Genomic DNA, 11,977 nt, shown 5'->3' with positions numbered 1-11,977 from the left:
GGAAACAGTGCAAGGGGAAGGGTGAAAGAGCCCAGACCTGTCTGAGGGGTTGGGGCCCAGGTGGTGGGGTCAGTTAAGGAGAGGTTGAGGCCTGCCTGCAGGTATTCAGACACACGGGGAGCATTGCTCACAGGGCCTTTGAGGAAATCAGAAAGGCTTGGAGAGCTGCTAGCGCCCCTTCTGCAGGGTGCCAGAATGTCTCAGTTCCTCTGCCCAGACTCTCCTCTAAGTACAGCTCTGGGGCGGGAAGGGGGACCTGGATCAAGGTTCCTGCAGGGATGGCTGTTCCACCACCAGAGCCAGCTCCTGCAAAACCTAGTTACTCCCTCCTCCATCCCTTCCCTGCTCACCCTGTCTCTGCCCCCAGCCCTGGGGAAGTAAGTGGCCACACAGCTTTGTTCAGTTCGTCTGTGGACCCGACATCCAGGTACAGGTAGATAGACAATGAGGCATACGCTGGTGGGCACCAAGCCATAGGGTTCCCAAGGCCCTCCCAGGACCCAGTTCCACAAAGAGGAGAAAGAAGTGGGACAGAGAGCCTGGAGGGGGATTAGGCAGCCCTTCTGGGGCAAGAGGACAATTTCAGATCTGGTGGGTGGCCGTGAAAGTGCTGATGAAGGAAATATCCAGGAGGCGCAGCCCTGTCACAGATGAGGGAGATAAAAAGGCAGAGTCCTTGTGTAAGGATACCTAGGATGATTTCGCTGAGGTGGTCCTTGTGCAGTCCTGAGAACTAAGTGAAGGGAGAAGTTTAAACTGCTAGGTGCCACAGTAAAGAATAAGTGGGCTAGAGGGCAGGAATTCCCTGGTGTCCAGTGGTTAGGACTCGACACTTTCACTGCCACGGCCTGAGTTCAATCCCTGGTGGGGGAACTAAGATCCCACACGCCCTGCGGCACAGCCAGAAAACCAAAACAAGACAAAAAAACGCTCCAGAAAATATTGATAACATCTTGCTCTATAGGTCTCAGGAAGAAATCCTCTACGGGGCTTCCCTGGTGGCACAGTGGTTAAGAATCTGCCTGCCAATGCAGGGGACAAGGGTTCAAGCCCTGGTCCGGGAAGATCCCACATGCCGCGGAGCAATGAAGCCCGTGCGCCACAACTACTGAGCCTGCGCTCTAGAGCCCGCGCTCTAGAGCCCGCGAGCCACAACTACAGAAGCCTGCATGCCTAGAGCCCATGCTCCGCAACAAGAAAAGCCACCGCAATGAGAAGCCCACACACCGCAACAAAGAGTAGCCCCCGCTCGCTGCAACTAGAGAAAGCACGTACGCAGCAAGGAAGACCCAACACAGCCAAAACTAAATAAATAAAATAATTAAAATAAAAATCCTCTATGGTTGTGAACAAATACTTTGAGCTTTGTACATTATCACTGCAATTTTGTAAATAAACTACATATGTGTGTGGGTTTTTGTATTTTCTCCAATTTCCTTCTCTAAGGGTAATTTGGTAGCCAACTCAATTGAGAGCCTTCTGTTTGCCCATCTCTGTTACAAGCCCCACCTTGTGTTATCTTGTCTAATGCTCACAATAAACTCACAAGTCAGGCACAGCTATTGTCTCCCTTCTGCAGACAAGGAAGGTCAGGCTCAGAGAGGTCAGCTGCGCTGAGTCAACACAGCTGGCCAGGACACCGTACAGCTAAGGCTGTTCTCCGTCTCCCCATGCTGGGTAGCTCAGGAGTTCTGACTGTTGTTATGCAAAGCTGCCAATCTGATTTTCAAGAAAATCCACTGTGAAAAAAAGGTTATTATATTTATAGCAACCATATCTAGTAAAGGGTAGACAGAATGAAAAGATGAGTTCCAATGATTCCCAACCCAATGTCAGGCCGATGTTGACAAGTGGACATTGACCCAGTAAAAGCTGGAATTCCCCAACTATGCTTAGCACAAGCTGCTTTAGCAAAAGGAGCAAGTGGTGTTCCAGCTGCAGCCTCAGGAGCTTGGCTTTCATTTGCAAACTTGTTCAGAACACAAAGGTGCAGGTCACCAGGGAGCCCTCAGCTGCCCACTCACAGAGGTGCTCTTTCCACAGGGAGGGGGGAGGAAGAGCTTGCTCCCCAATAGCCTGCTCTTTTTTTTATATATATAAATTTATTTATTTTATTTATTTATTTTTGGCTGCATTGGGTCTTCATTGCTGCGTGCGGGCTTTCTCTAGTTGCGGCGAGCAGGGGCTACTCTTCCTTGCGGTGCGCATGCTTCTCACTGCGGTGGCTTCTCTTGTTGTGGAGCATGGGCTCTAGGTGCGCAGACTTCAGTAGTTGTGGCACGCGGGCTCAGTAGTTGTGGCTCACGGGTTTAGCTGCGGGCTCTAGAGTGCAGGCTCAATAGTTGTGGCTCATGGGTTTAGTTGCTCTGCTGCATGTGGGATCTTCCTGGACCAGGGATCGAACCCGTGTCCCCTGCACTGGCAGGCGGGTTCTTAACCACTGCACCACCAGGGAAGTCCCAACAGCCTTAGTTTGGTAACTTCCTAATTCCGGACTTTGTGCTCTTTCTGAGGAATTAGCTATATAATTCCTCCAAATTACTGTTTCCTGGCCCTGCAGCAATATTGAAAATGAATATGGTATGACATAACAGCCACAAAAGCAGATCACAAGCGTATATGTTCCCTGGGATGGCAGCCATTTAAAATATGACAGATGCATTGCAAAAAAAAAGTCAGGAAAACACCACAAAATACTAAAGGGGCAAGCAGAGGAGGTGGATGATTCTTTTTCTCTAGTTTCTAAAGATGGTGAGTTTAAATTATCTTTCTATAAAAACACTTCTAAGAAAACAAATCTAGGGAATTCCCTGGCAGTCCAGTGGTTTGGACCCTGTACTTTCACTGCCAAGGGCTCAGGTTCAGTCCCTGGTCAGGGAACTGAGATCCCACATGGCCAAAAAAGAAAAACAAAAAAAGGAAGAAAACAAATCTTCATTTTTCCTGTAGTGATTAAAATTAGTCTCTTTTCCTCATTTAGAAACCACCAGCCAGCCATCAACAGTGCCATCTGACAGAGTGGTCGGGAGTGTTTTCTTTCTTTCTTTTTTTTCCTCTTGAAATCCTCTTATATATAAAATGAGAGAAAGGACCAGGGTGCCCAAAGCCCAGGGATGGGCGGCCTTTCTCATGCTCTCATACAAGGCAGAGACGGCAAAGGAAATGCTTAGTGTCCTTCAAGCCACCTGTGGGCTCAAATCTGCAATTTGGGTTTAAAACTGCTCTTCAAATTAAATGTAATACTTATTCAAGGTTAAAAATTCAAACTGTAGGGCTTCCCTGGTGGCGCAGTGGTTGGGAGTCCGCCTGCCGATGCAGGGGACACGGGTTCGCGCCCCAGTCCCAGAGGATCCCACATGCCGCGGAGCGGCTGGGCCCGCGAGCCATGGCCGCTGAGCCTGCGCGTCCGGAGCCTGTGCTCCGCAATGGGAGAGGCCACAACAGTGAGAGACCCGCGTACCGCAAAAAGAAAAAAGAAATGGAACCCTTATAAATGAACTAACTTGTTGAGTCTGGACTTGAGTTATCAGAGGTAAAAGTTCTAAGAAGTCTCTTCTCTTGTCTTGACAAACAGAGCACCCGTTTGTCTTTTCCTAGCAAGACCCAATTAGGCCTTGATGTAGAGATAGCAGGTTGAAATACCGCGTACCGCAAAAAAAAAAAAAAAAAAAAAAAAAAAAACTGTAAAGAAGGTATAAAGAGAAGAACAGAAAGTGCCCTCCTCCCTCTCGGCCCCAAGCACCTCTGTTCAACAAATAACCTCAGTTATGAGTTTCCAGATGTGTCCCTACAAATCCAAGCCTATTATAAACAGAATAAGCTAATATCCTTAAAAAAAAAAAAAAAAGCCACAAATGCTATCTCATTAAACATACCATCCTTGTAGCCTGCATGTCCACTTAACAGTACACCTCGACCATCCTTCAATAATAGCGTGTATGCTTTGCATAGTCTTTGCATAGTGTTTCACTGAATAGATATTACATATTGAAGCAGTCTCTATTATTGGACATTTGGGGTGTTCCCAGGTATCTTACTACTGCAAACTCTGCCCCCTGTACGTACATACACTCTGCTCCCAGCCTTCTGAGAGTGGAATTGCTAAATCAAAATGTACACCCCTTTTACATTTGTATAGATACGTACGAATTACCATCCAAAAGGCTGAACTAGTCTATATTCCAATACCGACGCACAGATGTGCCTTACACTCCCTTACACCGCCTTAGCCCACACTAAATATCACCAAGCTTTAACATGTTGGCCAATCTGATAGATGAAAAATGGCATACCATGTTTAATTTTTTTTAATATTTTTTATTTATTTGGCTGCTCTGGGTCTTAGTTGCAGCACAGTGCCATGAGCGGGATCTTCACTGTGCCATGCGGGATCTTTAGTTGTGGCAATGTGGGCTCTTAGTTGTGGCATGCGGGCTCTAGTTCCCTGACCAGGGATCGAACCCGGGCCCCCTGCATTGGGAGTGTGGAGTCTTAACCGCTGAACCACAGGGAAGTCCCTCATGTTGAATTTTTGAACTAAATGGAAAGGAAAATAAAACTTATAAGAATGTGTGGGATGCAGGGAAAATAGTGCTTAGAAGGAGATTTATAACATTGAATAGATACATTGGAAAAGAAAGATCTAAAATCAGTAATCTAAGCGTCCACCTTAGGAAACAAGCATAATAAAAGCAAATTAAATCTGAAATAGGCAGAAGAAAAGAAATGGAAGACAGGAAGTTAGTAGAGAAAGTCAAGAAAATCAAAAGTTGGTTCTTTGAGGCAATTCCCTGGTCCAGTGGTTAGGACTCTGTGCTTTCACTGCCGCATGGAGCGGCCAAAAAAAAAAGAAAAAAAAAAAAGTTGGTTCTTTGAAAAAATGAATAAAATTGATAACCTAAAATTGATAACCTAAAATTGATAACCTAGTCAGGCTAAACAAGACAAAAAGAAGACACAAACTACTAATATCAGAAATGAAATACGGGTCATCATTACTGATCTCGTGGGCTTTAAAAGGATAATAAAGGAATACAGTGAACAATTCTATGCCCCTAAATTTGATAACTTAGGTGACATGGACCAATTTCTTGAAAGGCACAATCTCCCAAAACTCACACAAGGAGAAATAGATAATAGACCTATATCTATTAAAGAAATTGAATCAGTCATTAATAAGCTTCCAAAATAGAAAGCACCAGGCCCAGATGGTTTTACTGGTGAATTCTACCAAACCTTTAAAGAAGAAATGATACCAACTCTCTACAATCTCTTCCAGAAAATAGAAGCAGAGGGAATACTTCCAAACTTATTCTGTGAAGTCAGAATTACCCTAATACTAATGTCTTTAACTAAAAGTGAAAGACGTTACAAGAAAAACTATAGACTAATATCGCTCATGAATACAGATGCAAAAATACTCAAAATGTTAGCAAATAGAATCCAACAATGTATAAAAATAAATTATACAGCATGACTAAGTGGGATTAATTTCAGGTATGCGAGGCTGGTTCAATATTTGAAAATCAGTTAAGGTAATCCATCACATGAACAAGCTAAAGAAGAAAAATTATATGATCATATCAACAAATGCGAAAAACAAGAGAGCATTTCACAAAATCCAATATCCATTTGCAATAAAAATTCTCAGCAAACTAGGAATAGTGAATAACTTCCTCAATTTGATAAAAACATCTACAACAAACCTACAGTTAATATCATACTTAATAGTGAGAAACTAGATGCTTTCACTATAACACTGGGAGCAAGGCAAGGATGTCCTCTTCTTACCACTCCTATTCAACATCATATTAGAAATCCTAGCTAATGCAATAAGAAAAGAAGGGGCATATGGGAACTCTGTACTTTCTGCACAATTTTTTTCTGTAAACATAAAACTTCACTAAAAATAAAGTCTATTAATAAAAAATCTTTCAATGGCATCTCATGTTCAATTTTTTTCTTCAATTAAAAGTAAGTTGAGGGACTTTCCTGGTGGCACAGTGGTTAAGAATCTGCCTGCCAATGCAGGGGACACGGGTTCAAGCCCTGGTCCGGGAAGATCCCACATGCCTCGGAGCAACTAAGCCCGTGCACCACAATTACTGAGCCTGAGCTCTAGAGCTCGAGTGCCACAACTACTGAGCCCACGTGCCACAACTACTGAAGCCTGTGTGCCTAGAGCCTGTGCTCTGCAACAAGAGAAGCCACTGCAAGGAGAAGCCCGTGCACCACAACAAAGAGCAGCCCCTGCTCGCTGCAACTAGAGAAAGCCTGCGTACAGCAGTAAAGACCCAACGCAGCCAAAAATAAATAAATAAAATCTTTTTTTAAAAAAGTAAGTTGAGGGACTTCCCTGGTGGTCCAATGGTAAAGAATTCACCTTACAATGCAGGAGACAGGGGTTCGTCCCTGTTCAGGGAACTAAGATCCCACATGCCGTGGGGCAACTAAGCCCATGTGCCACAACTACTGAGCTCGCGTTCCTCAACGAGAGAGCCTGCGTGCTGCAAACTACAGAGCCCATGTGCTCTGGAGCCCGTGCGCCACAACTAGAGAGAAGCCCGCGTGCCGCAACTAGAGAGAAACCCGCACGCTGCAACGAAGACCCAACACAGCCAAAAAATAAAATAAAATAAATAAATATTTAAAAAAATAAAAGTTGAGTATCTTTCTTGTTTAATGGCCATATTAGTGTTTCAGAATTCTTTATATATTAAAGAAATTAGCCTTTAACATTTATGTGGAAAAATTTTTTTCCTTTTTTGTTATTATGTGGCTTAGTTTTTTGTTGTTGCTGATTTTTTTCTACTAGAGTTTTAATTTTTTAATTTATTCATATTTATCAGACTTTTTATTTTATAGCTTTTTGGTTTTGTGTCTTGCTTGGAAAGGCTTACCCTGGTCTAAGCTTTTTTCTTTTTTTATAAATTTATTTATTTTATTTATTTATTTTCGGCTGCGTTGAGTCTTCGTTGCTGCACGCGGGCTTTTCTCTAGTTGCAGCGAGTGGGGGCTACTCTTCATTGCGATGCACGGGCTTCTCATGGTGGTGGCTTCTCTTGTTGCACAGCACAGGCTCTAGGCACGCGGGCTTCAGTAGTTGTGGCACGCAGGCTCAGTAGTTGTGGCTCACGGGCTCTAGGGTGCAGGCTCAGTAGTTGTGGCACGTGGGCTTAGTTCCTCCGTGGCATGTGGGATCTTCCCGGACCAGGGCTCGAACCCATGTCTCCTGCACTGGCAGGCGGATTCTTAACCACTGCGCCACCAAGGAAGCCCTTTCTTTCTTTTTTTTTTTAAACGCTCCTGTTTTTTTCCTACTAATTTCTTCTTTTTTCTTCATCTGTTTTCTTTTTTAATGTTTACAACACTGAGCCATCTGCATATTTTCCTGGATGGATACCCAATTGTCCCAATATCATTTTTTTCAATAATTACTCAACCACTGGTTTGAAATGCCACCTATATCATAAATAACTCCCCATAGATATTTGGGGTATATTCTATTCAAATGAACTGCTTTTACCTAGGTCAGCATCAGTACCAAACCAGCTAAGGTAATGTAGCTTTATGACTTAATTATATTTAATTTAATTTTTGGTGGGCATACCCTTCCTTCTTGGCCTTTTTTTTTAATCAATAAAAACTTCTTAGATATTCTAATTTTGTTTATTTTTTTCAGGTGAGCTTTAACATTATTTTCACAACTGCAAATTGAATGTCCCCAGAGTAAACTGGTTTGAATGAAGGTCCTCAAAAAGGCTGGGACATCACTTGGGGATCCATGCCTGCTTGAGGGACTGAGGCAAAGTGAGCTTGGAAAGGGAGGGCTGGAAGGCTGGACCACAGTCCTTCCAGCGGAGCCTGTTCAGCGGCCACGCCAAGAAGAAGGACCTCACAGGCAAGAGCTGGAGCGAGGAGTGACCAGGACACGGGAGCCTTGCCGAAGGCAGATCAAAGGCAGGCATGAAGCAATCGTTCTTCACAGCTGAGTGACAAAAGTGAGAGGAAAGCCAGGTGACAGGAAGACCCTGGGCCAGCCTTCTAAAGGGCTGTCTCCAGCACCCAGCCTTGGCCTGACACAGAGGGGACGCCCAACCAATCTGTGAAGAACAGATAAGTGTGTGACAGCTAAATCCAGGAGGACAAGGGAGGAGCAGGGGCCTGGAGGGAGGACCAAAAGGGTGAGAGAAACTGGCGGGTGTGTGTTCCAGAACGGGCAAGCAGGGGAAGGAGGGCAGGTGTACTTTTTTGAGGCAACCGTGAGACTATCTGCCCTGAGAATTACAGCCACACACTCAGGAGGAGTAGAAACACCCCACAGAGATGTGGCTGAAGAGAATCACTGACCCTTCCTGCCCCAGCCTCCCACCCTCACTTGCCCCCTTACCCAGGGGAGGTGCCAGGAGAGGTCTGTGGAGCAGGTGGGGGTCTGGCTTTGGACACGTGTTCCCATAGGAGTGTGTTCCACGTGGTGGCTGACCCCTGTGGCAATCACAGCCAGGGCGATAATGGCACAGAGAGGGGGAGTGAGAACCAGGCGTGAGGTCAGATGGGGCTCATCTGCTCCCAGCCCTGCCACCCATGAGCCATGTGACGTCAGCCAAGGGAGCGTCCCTCTGAATAACATTTCACGGGAATTAAGTGACACAGCAAATATAAAGGGCCCGGCACACAGCAGGTGCTCAAGGGATGTTAACCAGTGCCCACCCCAGACCTTCCTTGGCTGGCCTTTCCAGCTATAGCTCGAGTATATTAGGAAGTAAATTGATTTCTGCGTAGAAATTTTTTTTTGGCTGTGCTGCGCAACTTATGGGATCTTAGTTCCCCGACCAGGGATTGAACCTGTGCCCCCAGCAGTGGAAGCGTAGAGCCCTAACCACTGAACTGCCAGGGAATTCCCCTAGAAATGTGTTCTGAGATCCAAATTGTTGATTTATCTAGCACCTTTGGAACCTCACCAACTCCTGCTGTCTGCCCCCCAAACAGTCCTGAGTCACCGATAGCATCCTGAGTGGCCTGGCCCTGGTCCCATCCACTGAGGTCATTCTTAAAGATCAAGGATGCACCCCAATGTTCACTGCAGCTCTATTTACAATAGCCAAGACATGGAAGTAACCTAAATGTTCATCGATAGATAAATGGATAAAGAAGATGTGGTATACATCTATTCTACACACAATAGAATATTACTCAGCCATAAAAAAGAATGAAATAATGCCACTGCAGCAACATGGATGGACCTGGAGATTATCATACTAAGTGGAGTCAGAGAGAGAAAGACCAATGCCACATGATATCAGGTATATGTGGAATCTAAAATATGATACAAATGAACTTATTTACAAAACAGAAACAGACTCACAGACATAGAAAACAAACTTACGGTTGCCAAAGGGGAAAGGGGGGAGGGATAAATTAGCAGTTTGGGATGAACATATACACAATACTATACATAAAATAGATAACCAACAAGGACTTACTGTATAGCACAGGGAACTCTACTCAATATCTTGTAATAACCCATAAGGGAAAAGAATCTGAAAAAGAAAAAAATATATATATATCTGAATCACTTTGCTGTACACCTGAAACGAACACAACATTGTAAATCAACTATACTTCAGTTAAAGGAAAAAAGACGTAGTGAGAGCCAAATGCTGATGGATTGTTTAAAGAGCGGAGGCCACAAGGCACTGGCTGAGGGGAACACACGAGTGACACTGACCACATTTTACAGACCAGGAAGTAAGCCTGAGGTATGCGCGCTACCATGTGCCGGCACGATGCTGAGCCTTTAAAATGGTCACCTCCCAGAATCCTCACAACCACCTGTGTGTCCTGCAGGGGCGGGGGGTGAGGTGAGTATTTTTGTTTTATGGGAGCGGGAACCAAGGTGCACAGAAGTGTCTGGAAGGTGCCAGAGCCAGGAAGCAGATGCTCCATTTTTATCCTTCATCATGTGGCAGGCTGGCTCACACAGGTACATCAGAATGACCCTCCTGGGACCAGCTGGAACACTCTAGGCCCACAGCCACCAGCCCACCTGGGGAGACCCTGAAGGACTCAGCCTTTCGGGTCCCAAAGAGAGAGTGTGGGTCAAGGAGGCACCCAGCTACTTCCCTGCTGCTGGAGTCTGCGTGTCACAGCCCTGCCGCTGTCCCTGGGCCTAGTGAGCCTTTGCCTCCAGGACATCAGGGATCCTGGTCGCCAGGCAAGAGGCTCTCCACTGTCTGGATTTGGAGGGGGACCGACACTTGAGGGAAAATTTCCCATTCGCTTTTTAAACTCTTTTAAAACTCTCATCAGTGGGGCTTGGAGGACGGCAGGGATGTGCTTCTGATCCCAGGGTTAAGGCCTGGCAGGAGGCCGGCTGGGGAGGCCCAGTCCACCAAGGCCTGATGATTCCTCGTGGCTACTGCTCCCTCCCTGTCCCTTTACTCCTGGCTCGATTCCCCCACCTCTGCCCCTGTCCTAAAACACACGTTTCCCTCCATTTCAAACTGCAGACTTCCCAGCACATCCCTGTGCTAACTCTATGGAAAAATGGGTGAAGAATTTTGAGACTTTTCTGAACTTATTTACAAAACAGAAACAGACTCACTGACGAACTTATGGTTACCAAAGGGGAAATGTGGGGCGGGGAGGGATAAATTAGGAGTTTGGGATTAACAAACACACACTACTGTACATAAAGTAGATAATCAACAAGGACCTCCTGTAGAGCACAGGGCACTCTACTCAATATTCTGTAATAAGCTACATGGGAAAAGGATTTGAAAAAGAATGGATATATGTATATGTATAAAGGAGTCACTCTGTTGTACACCTGAAACTAACACAACATTGTAAATCAAATATACTCTAATATCAAATAAAATTTTAAAAATTAAAAAAAAGAAAGCAAAACAAAAATTAAAAAAAAAAAACAAAAACTGAGACTTTACTCTTCCTTCTACCTCAGCTAGCAGCAACATCCGCCTCTCCCCAGCCTGCTTACCTTCAGTCTCAAGGTCCCTTTTTCTGGAGGCCGCTTTCCACTTTCCAGAACCCGGAGAGTGGGTTTTGAGGATGTGACTGTGCCGCTGGGGGGCGCGCGGCTCCCGCTAACCCAAAACCTGAACCCCAGACCTGGGCGGGTAGGGGGTGGGGGCTGGGGGGTGGCGAGTGGCCGGTCCCCTCCCAGGCCGGAGGCCAGGCCGGGACAAGTGGGCCGCGAGGGGGCGCCCGACGCCCACCGGTACCTTTCTACTGCGCCCCTCCCCACCACCACCGAGAATGTCCGGGGGTGCAAGGAAATGAGGAGAGAGGTCTAAAGGCAGGTGGATGGATGGAAACAGAAAAGGCGGGAGCAAATGGGGCCCTGAAAAGGAGAGGAACGTGGAAAGCAAATAAATGAGGACAAAACTCGAGAGGACACGGAGAAGGGAACCTGCGGGAAGAGGGGCACTAACAGGGTGGCTGGGGCCGACGTTTGGGGCCTTTCTGCGGGGCTCCCCTCCCCCCATTTCCCAAACGGGCCCCGGAAGGGGCGGTCCGGGCCGGCGGGCAGCGGTGACGCCAGGCGCTGGCACCCACCGCACTCCGGCCCCGAAACTCCTGGTAACCGAGGACGCCGGCGGCCGGGCTGCGGTTCTCGGGTAGCCGGGCGGCCCGCGCGCCCCCGCCGGTCCGGGCGCGCTCCCGCAGCCCCGCACACGCGGGCGGCCTGCGCGCCCCCGCACCCTGCAGCCCCGTTCCCGGAAGGCTCCTCTCTCTGGGTGTCGCGTGCCCGGAACGTGACTCAGCGCTTTTTCTGCGCCTAGAGCGCCCTGACCCGCCTGGCCTTGGGCTTGGGGGAGTGGAGACCCCAGCCTCAGGGATGGACCCACCCGCATCCTCCCTCTGCCTGCCGGCAGGGGCCTGAAAGCGCCCTTACATAGGCCCTCCTGCCAGGCAGGTGAATCTTTGTGGGGAGGGGCAGGTTCAATCGTTTTTT

At 47.0% G+C, this 11,977-nt stretch overlaps 1 long non-coding RNA gene across 2 annotated transcripts; it reads right to left on the bottom strand.

The window, feature by feature from the left end:
- Positions 1-3,362: 3,362 nt before the first annotated feature.
- Positions 3,363-11,717, bottom strand: LOC141277318 (uncharacterized). 2 transcript variants are annotated; one of them, XR_012328481.1, is made up of 3 exons: positions 11,000-11,717; positions 9,483-9,539; positions 3,363-4,536 (listed from the first exon to the last, which is right to left on the bottom strand). It is a non-coding gene; the product is annotated as an uncharacterized lncRNA (long non-coding RNA). The 2 variants fall into 2 exon arrangements; XR_012328482.1 differs by lacking the exon at positions 3,363-4,536 and adding an exon at positions 6,962-7,987.
- Positions 11,718-11,977: the final 260 nt, after the last annotated feature.

This window comes from Tursiops truncatus, chromosome 20 (assembly GCF_011762595.2).
Source record: "Tursiops truncatus isolate mTurTru1 chromosome 20, mTurTru1.mat.Y, whole genome shotgun sequence".
NCBI classification, from domain to species: Eukaryota; Metazoa; Chordata; class Mammalia; order Artiodactyla; family Delphinidae; genus Tursiops; species Tursiops truncatus.
This window is presented reverse-complemented; position numbering and strand designations above follow the sequence as displayed.